Genomic DNA, 11,985 nt, shown 5'->3' on the forward strand with positions numbered 1-11,985 from the left:
AATACTGAAGTTCATTACACATCATTTGTGAAAAGTATTGCCCAAAAGTAGACATGAAACAGGGAGAAGTTAACCCCATGTGTCTCACCAATAGTCCTCCATTTTAAACATAACTTTACCCCGTTTTCCTTGTTTTCCCCAAAAGAACAATATTGGTGATTCACGCACACTTTCACAATTCACTCTGTCTCCCAGACCCTTTTTTGGGCACAGTGATACCCGGGCCTGGTGACACACCTCACCTGCTGCATGTTGTGGCTGTAATTACTTTTGGTATCGGTCAACACAGCTTAATCACGGAAAGCTTTCTCGGTATCACATAGCTAAATATAGAGCCTAAGCCTAGAGCGCAAACACACTCCCTGTGTTTGTCACAACCTGGATCACCTGGTGACAGGAAAGAGTCATGGCAGCCAAGGACCATTTTCAATAAATTAAATAAAAAGATAAATTTGCCTTGCATTCGATCAACCTGGGAGGCCTGAAAAATGCATTTCCATTTTGGTTCTCCTTGATCCCTGGGTGGGAAGCGCCATACACATGCAAAGGGACAGATCTTGGCCAAGTCATCACTCCGTTTATTTCAATGACTGTGCCAATTTACAGCAGCCAGAAGAGAGTAGGGTCCTGGTGTGTGAATAGTATCATTTACAAACACAAATTTCATAGCTGTAACCAAAAGGACAGTTTTGTCTCCTGCCAGCATTTCACGGTGAAAATAATCAAGGACTGAACTCCTTCAGCCGCCTAAACTTACCAACTCGACGTGAGAGTACCACTTGTTTCCCTCGTTCAAAACTCACCAGAACAACTGTTTCTCATGTTGAAGTGCAATCCACGACTCTCACCAAGGTCATCAGGGAGGATCAACCACCATCCTGGGCTCTTGCCTTTGCTGTTTCCCCTCCTCTGCCCACCTTTCACGGCGCCTCTCATCTGAGCAATTCCTCCTTGATTTCCCAGCATTGCAATAAAACTCACCCTGCCCCACTGAAGTTTTCCATAAAAGCTTATTCCTAGACTGCAGTTTTCCCCTGAGCAAGGACTGGTCCACCCTCTAGTGAACAGCATAAGAATGAGTTTTGGTAGGAAATGCAGGTGCTTTTACTCAGCAGGATTTGTTCATTGTAAGGAAGCAGATTTAAACAACCAAAAGAAAAAATAAAATAAAAAGAAAAAAAAAAGGGGAGTGAAGTGTGGCTTTTCTTCATTTTCTGTTGCTTAAATGGATATCTTAAACAGAAAAATTAAGCTTGCCCCAATCTCCTCATTAGGTCTGTCAAATTTCTATTTTAAAACCAATAATTTCTTTTATTTCTAAAAAACCTGGAAGAACACCAGCGTAAACCCCTTCTGAATAGCTGCCACCTCTGGTACGAACAAAAAAAAAAAACAGCAGGAGATGAAAATATCTCCACCAAGTCAAAGACACCACCACCACCACTCACAGCATCTCCTCTCAGGATAAACCGAACTGCACCAGAGCTGAACTCTACAGAAGCACGGTTGTAAACGTATTTTTGATGCTACAAATAAGATTAAAGCATAAAGATGCACCTGTGAATATTCATGTGCCTTGTGTGCACCACCAAACCCTCCACCTCGAATAGTCCGGGTGGTCCTGCAGATGGGAGAAGCACTCAGACTGTAAGGCAACACTGGGACACCTCACATTCAGGCTCTTTCCCTGGGCGTCAAACCCCCGTAAATTTTCCAAACGGACAGCTTAGGAGGAAGGATAAGGGATGCTGAAGCTGAGGGAGATGTTACAATGCATAGACAACCTGGAGTTTGCCTATCTGCAGACGTTAATGGCCTCTATGCCATGGGAAGCGGCGCATGAAGAGATGCGTAGAGACACAACTTACCTCTTTCCATGACAATACCCCTAGAGGAACACCGGGAGAGACAGCCTGACGCATGCTGGGTGATGCTCGCCCATGGTGGCCATGGCACTGTGAGGCTTTGCTTCTTCCTCCTGTTTTCTTCCAGACTGAAGTGGGACCAGGAAAGTCTTCCTCGTGCCGATAAAACAGTGGGTTTGGTTTTTTTCTGTGAAATGGGCTCAAAATAGCTATGGAAAAAATATAAACAAACTGTAAAAATTAATAAATAATGGAGTACATAAATATTGTAGTTTTGCATTAGTACAATGCAATATATCAATACCAATAAATTAATACAATGAAAGAAACAAGAAATTATACACAACTTAGAAATAAAAAGTTCTGGGAGAAGACCGATTTAACAATAAAAGAATGGAAAAGGAGGATGCAGCAGCAAATTTGAACCTGCAGTTTCACTTGTGCTGGGCCTAAAATGACAGTTATTTATGGTGAAAACTAAATAGCATAGTCTCTTCTCAGCTATTTCCCACAAAATGGATAAGGGCAGGGAAAAGCCTTCCCTGGGTGTTTTTCTAAGGGCCTCGTTCAGGGATGATGCCACCAGCTGCTCCTGTTAGACCAAGTCCCACCAGGTGTGCCCATCAGCTGTTCCCACTGACCATCACCGATGCCATAACTGCTTAAGTGAAAAATAATACCTGTTTGAAGGTAGAGTTTGTGTTGTTCTCTGTGACTTTGGTGATTTAGACTGGCTTTAGTCATCGCTATTGCAACTAGAAACCCTCACGGGACCCTGCCTGAAGCCATCACCTTCTTCCCACCAACAATGTCTTCTCTCCTCACCACATCTCTCTCTAACACATCTCCTTACCAACTCCACAATCCCATTGAACCTTCTTCTTCCAGCACGGCGGCGAAGATTTCTCCTGAATACGGAATTTGTCCCTGCCAAGGAGGACGCCTTGACTGCCTAATTATTTTATTCATAAGACGGCCGTAATTTCAAAGGCATCTAGGTGACCTATCTAAAGCTAAGTGAATCCCTCACCCCGGAGGAGACCCACTCTTCTTGATCCCTCCGGGGAGCCAGGGCTGGGTGGCGGAGGAGCTGCCGGGGGAGTTATGTGCAGCCGGACAATGAGAAACACATTGACAAAGTGTTCACATTATTGGCTGATAGGTCTGCATCAGTCACTCATTCACAAGCACAAGGTCTAAATTGCAGAACCAATTAACGGCACTAATAGCCCTTGCCTGAATTAATCTTTGAGACAAAAGAGGAGAGAAGTGGAAGAGCTATTAGCAAATCAAGCTGTACCATCCCTGCTTTATTGCGGGAATCTAAGTGTCTGTATTTGGCTATTATGAACTGACTGCAATTACAGCCCTCATTTAAAATGATTAAGTGGTTATAATTATTTTTCAATTAAAACTTAGATCTTCCATTTATACAACATTGCAGGCTTCAATTAAAGTCCTTTTTCCTCCCCTTTTTTTTGGAGGAAAAAAAGTACCACTGTGCCAAAAGAATCTTGCATCTTTTCTACCCATTAAGAGCCAAATAACATGCTAATAACGCTTTTGTTTCCATCCCTCCTTCCCGGCCTCGCTGAACTCCTACATGGCGAAGGAGATAAACTGCCAGGCGCAGCACTTGCGGTACCTGCCAGAGGTCAATAAAAATGAGCTTGGAAGGTGGTACGGGCCTCGGCTGCTTCTCCGAAACGAGATATGCCCAAGTGAAAGGGTGGATTAACCATTTTCAGGGCACCGTGGTCCTGTAAGCGTTATTTATAAGGGGGTTTGGGTTTGGGGGGCTGGGGGAAGGCGGTTTGTCTGGGATTTTTGCAAAGGGTGAACACACTGGAAAACACAGACCTGGAGTGAGCGTAGCTGCAGATGAGCTCAGGACAGGTTTCTTCCAGGTCGGGTTTTAAAAACTAATCTGGGGAGAGAGAAGCCAAGATGCAAATTTCACAAAGTAAAAACTTTTTCTGCTTTTCATTTCAAAATGATAGTTCTGTTTCTAACTTTATTTATAAGATCACAAAGAGATTTAAAAGAGGAAAGGAAAGGGAGAGGAAAGGATGCAAAGAAGAGGTTGAGACGGAATGCGTTGGCCCAGCCAAAATGTATTTTCCTGTGAATTTTTTTAACCACCCGCCCAAAATAATTATTTATGCTTTTCATTACCTATAGAAGGTTAGAGACCTCAAATGTTGTTACTTGCCCATGACTTCTATTGCCAAGTTTGACTTGGGACTGTTAGTCATCAGGCAAGACAGGCAGCTACCATCAAAAGAGCCTGGACATGCCAAGAAGTCACTCCTTCCATCACTGGGTGGCCTCTAACACGGAACGGCATGGTAAGCTTTGTCCCAGAAATGCTGAGCACACCAGGAAACTTAGTTGAGAATACATTTTGCAATTAGCCGGGGAGGGCTGGGTGGCGGGGGTGACTCAGAGGAGCGGGATAAGAAAGGGTTTGTAGCCCAGGGGGGCGCAGGCAGCGGAACTGCTCTGCGCATTTCTGTTTTCCCAACGGTCAGCAGCAGCAGCCACAGCTTCACTCTCCGGGTCTTCAGGGAGAAAGCAACAAGGAGGACTTTCCCTTCACAGGCTCATTAACTCAACCATGACACCTCCCTCTACATGCCCAAGCAAGTTTCTCCAGAAGGGTGAACTTCACGCAACTCTCTCAACTACTACTCTCCTGCCTGTCCCCAGGAGGAGGAGGAAACATATGGGCAGGAGAGTTTTCGTCCACCAAAAGGAGCTCCGGAGAGCTCATTGATTGCTGGTTGTTTCCCTGTTTTGTGATAAGGAAACACCCCGAAGGAGCAGCAACACAAGAGGTGGTGCTTGAAGACGTAGGGAAAGACCCACTCCCACCCAACCTCAACAGCCTTCCATTTTTCTACCATTGACATTTTGGGCTTAAAACTAACCTGCACTGTCCCCAGACAAGGTTATTGTCAAAGGAAGCAGAAAGACCAGACCAACGGACAGGAGCTGGGACCTTCGAGTGGGTCTAGAGAACAAGTGAATGACATCAGCCCCCGGTCCAGGGGCTGCAGCACCCTGTATTGGCACCTGGACACCTTTATGAACCTAGCAGGCTAATATTTCTTGTCTGATTTATGGGTGTTTGGGAACAGGCTGTTTAAAACAAGTCCCTGGAGGGGGACGTCCCCATGAGCTCAATCTGGGACCCCAGGCAAGCAAGGAAGCTGCAGGTGCAGGATCTTGTCTGACTGGTACTAATACAAGCTAAGCACATGTGCAATTAAATACATTACTGAACAGTTATATTCTCCTGGATCAGAGCTTTGCAAGGAAGAATCCGAGTATTGTAGTAGTTAGCTTCGCCGCGGTGGCTTTGAGCGCCAACAGAGACCTGTGCTACGAAGGGGTGGGAACCCAACGGCACAGGTATCCTCGATGAGACAGGTGGGAACGGTTCCCCAGGATGAGCTCCTGCAAGCACACAGAGCCTTTTCATAATGCACTTGTCCATAAATCGATGCTCTTGCTGACAGCCAGCCTAGGTTCCCTTTCTTTCCCAGGTTTGGATCGATAGGCTTTCTTTTCCCACCTTAAATAATTTCTTGATCACTTTGGGCTCTTTCCACTCGTGCATTTGTGTACAAATATTGTGTGTGCCACATTTTCTTTTCTTCCTTCTAGGTGGCACAGGAGTTATCCCTTCATCTCACTACACGAATCATATTTTCTAATCTTGCATTGTATTTGCTGCACAACTTCAGCCCCCTCCAGTATATCAATGTTTTGCTATTGTTTTTACAACTCACTACAAACCTTTCCTCTTGTGCTGATCCGACACTGAGATTGCACTTAAAAGCCAAGAAACGCAGAAACTGAGGTTAAAAGTAGAATAAAACTGCGGTATCTTGTTTGCTTGTTGTGACACACTCAGACCCTACAGTCTTCAATTAAGGAGTGCTTGCCTGAAAGGTGAGCGTGTTTGACGAGCGTAAGGACTTCAGAGGTGATGGCACGCTGCTGCTCACGCGTTTCCAGGCAAAATGGTGTGCTGAATCCTGCTACCTTCATGTATTTCCATGAAAAAGTCTTCTGCATGAAAAGACAGAAAGAATTTACATACTATCTAAAATTAAAGAATGTGAAATAGATGTGCAATGGTAAACTCCATTTACCTGACCGATCAGGACAACTCCAGGCCACAGAGCAATGCATTTTTCAGTGTCTATGTATTTAAGAAGTCATTAATGATTTCTCAACAATCGGCTTCGGAAGCCGACGTCGCACTTTAACTGAGCGAGCACCAGGTTGAGGAGAGGCTGCAGGGAGACCGGAGCGGGAATGTTCTGGTTGCCATGTTCAAGGCATGAATGGAGCTAACACTGAACGTTATCGCAAGGATGATGCTCTCGTTCAGCGGTTGCATGATGCAAAATGGCATTCTCCACCACTCACAGAAGGCACAACTTAGTGTTTTGTGGTATCAGTTCTCATCAGCATGTCCTGCTGCCCTGCTTCTCTCTGGTATGCCAAAAGCACACTGGTTTTCAACCTCTTGATCAGAAAAGCTCCACTTCAACCCCACCAACCATCTCTGCATGCCAGGCTCAAATCCCAACCTTAAGCCTTCTTGGCAAACGCTCTCTATCCCCAAATCATCCTATGGATACCCACCAAAGCAAGAAGGTTGGAGGGGTGGAGAGGTTACCCAGGAGGTGACCCCCAGTGGCGGGAAGGAAATCAGTGTGACCACAACCACCCCCCAGCTCCTCTCACCTATCTGCAAGACCCCCAACACGGATCAGCGTCCCCTCTTAGCCAAGGGCATCATCTTTGTGTGCTCCCGCATCGCATGGGAACCGGCGTGACCCCCTGCAGCTTCATCCCGCCTGCCAGGATGCTGCAGCCGCAGCAAGGAGGTCTCCTGGGCACAAGAGAGTGACTTACCGAAATACCATCAGTGCATGCGCCAACCACATTGGTCTTATACATAGGAACACTGTATTAAACCTATTCCACCAGCAACAATTAATTTGGGGGGGCAGGAGGAGGGTGATTTTTAACATCTAAAGCCCAAACAGATGGTAAATTCCTGCTTTAGGTTTTGCGGCCAGAATCTAAAGGCTCCAATGCATCTGTCACAAACGCCATTTCAAGTCTTTTTCTCCAAGCCTTTGTTTCCTTCTCATTGCTTTGACACCAACAGATTCCCTCTGGAAATTCCGGAATTGTGCTTGCAAATAATACAGCCCCAGCTTTCTCAAGACCTAAAGCCTGGCATTGGAGAGAACAATCGTGTCTGTCTCCAGTTTCTTTGGAAAGAGAAAATTTACTTTGGCAGGGCTCCTCTGCGTTGGTGGGCAGAAAGCGCCTAGGACGCTCTTCTAAATCATCCTCTTCTTAATTAATTATTTTTATTTTTTTTTACTTCCGAGAAAGCCCACGTGGACCAGACTAGAAGACCTCTCAAGGTACCTTCCAGCCTTGTTTTATAGCAAAAGAAACAAGGAGGGGATTTCAGGAGCCTCTGATTTTTGAGAAGAATGAAAGAGGGAAGATGCCGCGCGTGAGGAATGAGGACAGATGTCCCTGCAAGGCTCCAGCAAAGTCCACTGGGGACAAGGGGCGAGGAATAAACTCTCCCGCCATCCCCTGCAGAGCTGTTAAGAGCCAGGATTGATTTCCCCCATCTAGGGCAGCTTTTTACGCAGCCCAGGGGTGCAGAAGGTGTGGTGGTGCCACTGGTGAGTCCCAGTCCTGCAAGGGAGCATCCTTGCAAAGACAGAGAAGTCTCCAGCCCATTAGGGAATGTGCCTGCAGATCCTTTGCCTTGTATATTTGTATTTTAAACTCAGCATTAATTTTTTTTTTTTTTTTACTCAAAAGCATTCAGATTTACCCACTGCGTGTAGCTAGACGAGAAAGTCACAAGGAAAAGTGGAGTTTCACTCTAGAAATATACACTACGTGCTTTTGTTGTGTCTGTATCCTCTGCTGCTGTCTCTTGCTGTTTCAAGGAAAGCAGATACTCTCTTTTTTTGTAATAAAAGGCTCAATTTTCTACTTAAGAGCTTCTTCAGCTCAGTCTTTTGGGGGGGGAAACTTTGTTGGAGAAGCAACCAAAATGGAGCTGGCACATAATTCTGGTGTGCAGAGCGTGGATAATTCTGTGCAATGCCATTAACGGAAGGCTGCAGGTATTCCCACTTCAGAGCCATGGGGTGGCTAATGCGTATCCTGGGTTGATTTATCAGGGAAAAAAAAAAAAAAAAAGAGAGAGAAGTGCCAAATTATTGCATTTGTATTGGCCAAACCACTCCTCTCGGGTGGGAATTTCAAGTTTCGTGCAGAGCACCAGCCTGCTCTCTTCCAAGTCACCTTTCTCCCATGGCCTCCTCTTCATCCGGCAAATCCAGAGTCCCCCCTGGGTTTTCCCATTCTTAAGTGTAGCTTTTTGCCCCCACCCCCTTGCCTTTTTTTTCATCTGCATTACTTTCTCAAGCTGCCTCCTGTTACGGCAGGCGGTGATACCATCAAAAACAATCACGTCCGAAGCAACCACAAAGTTTCGGTTTGGTGTGTGCGTTACTTCAAAGAAAAAAAAGCCCTATAAATATTGCCACTAGCCACATCAAGAACGTTTCCAGGGGTCTGTGTTTTCAAAACAGCTCACAAATATTTGACTCATTAATTTCTACTTGAGGCACAGGCTGCGGGAGGAGATTCTGCAGAGCCCTGAGCCTGTGGCAAGCACCAGAGCCTCTCACTTTGTCCTCGCGTCACCCTAAGAGCATCCTGAGCCCGCGCAGGGTACCTGGCTGGTGTTGGCTTTCAATGTGTTGATAGACCTGTTGATCTGAATAAAAGCAGTACCTGGGCTGCAACCTGAATACCCAAAGATTTATAATGACTTTGTCTTGCTGGGAGTTGTGCGATCTCTGGATTTTTTATGATGCTGCTGTTGCAGGAGTGATGGGAACACACCTACCCGACTTGGAAAATTTATGGCGAAGAGTGCACAGATCAACCCTGCAGATCCAAACCCAGGGGAAACTTCCACAACAAAGTATTTTTCGCAAAAATGTCAGGCTGGGAGGGGAAAAGCACCGAGCGTTTGCGTGCACATGGATGCCAGGGAGATGCCAGCAGCAGCGTGGATGCCCGCAGCTGCCCAGGGGACAGGAGGGACATCTGCCTCCACCTTCCTCAAACCAGAAATATCTCAAAAAAAAGAGATATCGGGCTCAGACAAAGCAACGTGGACCATGGCCACAGGATGGCAGCAGAAACTCGTCGATCCAGTGCTGGCCTGAATTCTTCTGCCCCGCTATGATAGACTTCCTCTATTATAGGCAGTAAATTGACTCATTTTATTGTCTGGAGGAATTTTCTGCAGTTTTCCATCCAGAGTCCTGCTTTGGTGTTTCAAGGAGATGGTACGACAATAAAGGGCAGCGACGCCCACGCACGTATCCTTGTGCCCCGCAGCACACGGGATTCCCACAGTGGGACACGGGCACCCCTCCAGGGCATGGTGCGAAGGGCTGGTGGGTTAATTGATGGGAGAACCCTGCTACTTCATCTGAGACATTGCAGAATCACTGAACATGGATTATATATATGTATATATTTTTTAAAAAAGCTGTTTGTTCGCCTTGTCCACCTTCCTCCTCCTTGCTGCTCCCTCCCCTCCAGGACACCGGTTAGCCAACCTTTACATACTCAGGCTTTTCAGTCTTTCCAGCCCATTTCAGGTGCGTTGTTGCTCTTCTTTGCCTTCCCTCCTTTTTATCGACTTGTCGGGCCATGCTGTCGATAGCGGCCGGTTGGCTGTACAGCCCTGAACGCACAGCCAGGCGCCGGCAAACCTGCTCAGGGCACTGGAAGAGAAAACCACCTTCCTGCTCCCCCTGCCTGTCCCTCCCTCTGTCATCCACCGGCTCCTCTCAAAGGCAGAGGGTGTTTTCTCAAAAACCAGCTTTCGGCCACAGCACTGCATGGATGTGTGATCTGCCTTTCCTCCTCTCCATGTGCGTCCCCACGCAGGGATGGCTGGGGCTCAGGACTTCTCAAACTTCAAATCAGTGCTACTGCCTCTGCCCTGACCTTTCTACCTGTTCTCTCTGTAATAACGTGGCTACCGTTTTTCCTTTTAAAGTCAATTATTAGATGTTTACGCAGGCAATTAAGGTTGGCAGCACTAGGATTTTAATTTTTTTTTAAATTTTCCATGTTTTGGTGAGCCTGAATTGCCTGCCAGTTGTTCAGCCAGCGCACTAAGATATAAATTATGCATGCATACGGATCTCCCATGATCAGCCCCTAGACTAACATCCAGCCCAAGAGTTGGTTTGATTGTTTTTCTAGTTTAACTGTTTCGCTTAAAGGCAAAGGCAAGCCACGCGCTTTTTCTGAAGCCAGATTTGGACGTTTTGGTTAAGACCTTCGCCAGCCTTGCTGGAGCCTCTGACACTTTACCAGGATGCACAAGGAGCCAACGCTCCGTATCCAGCCCTGCTCTTCTCCAAGACATCTGCTCCTAAACCCAACCACCACTCTCTGGCTCTGAGCATCCTAGTGTCTAGGTCACACTCCCAGGGCTTTGCGCAGGAAGCAGCACGGCAAAAGAGGCCAGTGCAAAGATGGAATTCATGTTTCCCCCAGAGAGGCTCCGGGTTTACCTGTAAAATTCTGGCCATTCAGATTTTGCATCCGTAGCCGACAATACTCCCAGCTTAACTTTTCTCATGTTGTTTCAATGCCTGCAGGTGCAGAGGCTGGAAAGGAGATGACACTCACTCTTAAATAAGTTATTTGGGCATTCCCCCCCCTCCGGCCCCTCAGTGGAGGACAGCTGCTTCCTCTCCTCCCAGTTGAATCATCCTCCTTTGAAATGTTTTTCCCATCTCCTTTTCCTGTTCAAATCCTCAATTTACATAGCACCTTGCATTTTAATAGTTTGCTGCAGGTTTTGTAAAGACACCAAGGAAACTCTTGGGCCAAGAAGACCAAAGAAGCCTGAAGCAGACCACGGTTTTCTCCTAGACCTGTATGCCTGAATGACACCACTACCCCAGACCTCAGGATCGGGCCCCACCAATGAGGCTGGAAAAGGAGGATATAGAAGGAAGAGGTGGTGGTTTTTTGGGCAGGGTGCCTAGATATAGTTCCATTCCCCCGTGCTGACCACCCTAAATTATCTTACCCAGTGCTGTTGACTAGCCATAGTGCCGGAGAAGTGATGGGGAAAGTAACCAGGATGCAGTAGCACTCCCTGTCACCCTCCGAGAGAAGCAATGACCCAATATTTGACACTTGGGTGACACAGTAGCCATCCTCCTCTATGGCCAAAGGGCCTGCTGGTGGGTCCATAGCCGCCCCTTGCCAGCAGCTTGCAGGGCGGCCAGTGGATCCAAATCTTCCCAGACTCAGTACTGATGTGAATCAATGTCTGTCATCTGTCAGAGAGGTTTACACACCACTGGGAGTTTTTTCAACTCCCCGTTAAGAAACTCCATCCCCATCTAAATATAGTTTAAGTCCTGTTTCAATCGAACAGGAGTCCATATCTCTCCTTAGCCAACATTATCATCAGCAAAAAGACCTAAGACTGAAAGGGTGTAGAGATTCGGCTAACCACGTCACTGAAAAAAAGTGGTCCTGTTGTGATCCCTTTGATTTGGCCCTAAGAAATCCCATCAAAAGATGCACTGAATTGCTGCCTCATAGGAAAAGAGAAGTCATTTTAACCAAGCTTTGGGGAAGATGTATTTCCCCCTTCGATCCAGTATCTAGCAAGTCCATAACTTAATTGTTATGTTTTGTAGTGAATGTGATATCTTACCAATATTTTTGCCAGTGGTGGGTACTTTGAGTTTCTTTCACTTGAAGGATACAAAAACAAGCAACATCATATCACTCCACAGTTACCAAGGTAACTGGAGAGAAAGATACAACCGGCTGGGGTTGCACACTTTGTGATCTCACTTCATTAGCTTATTTCTTTATATCGGCTTCTTTTTCTAACTCCATTTCTCCCTTTGCCTTGAAACCACACAAGAACTGCGAATCTGCTAAGTCTCCTATAAGAAAGGTGATACTGCCCAGCAGATATTTCACCAGAAGCAGAAAAATT

This window comes from Rissa tridactyla, chromosome 6 (assembly GCF_028500815.1).
Source record: "Rissa tridactyla isolate bRisTri1 chromosome 6, bRisTri1.patW.cur.20221130, whole genome shotgun sequence".
Taxonomy (NCBI): Eukaryota; Metazoa; Chordata; class Aves; order Charadriiformes; family Laridae; genus Rissa; species Rissa tridactyla.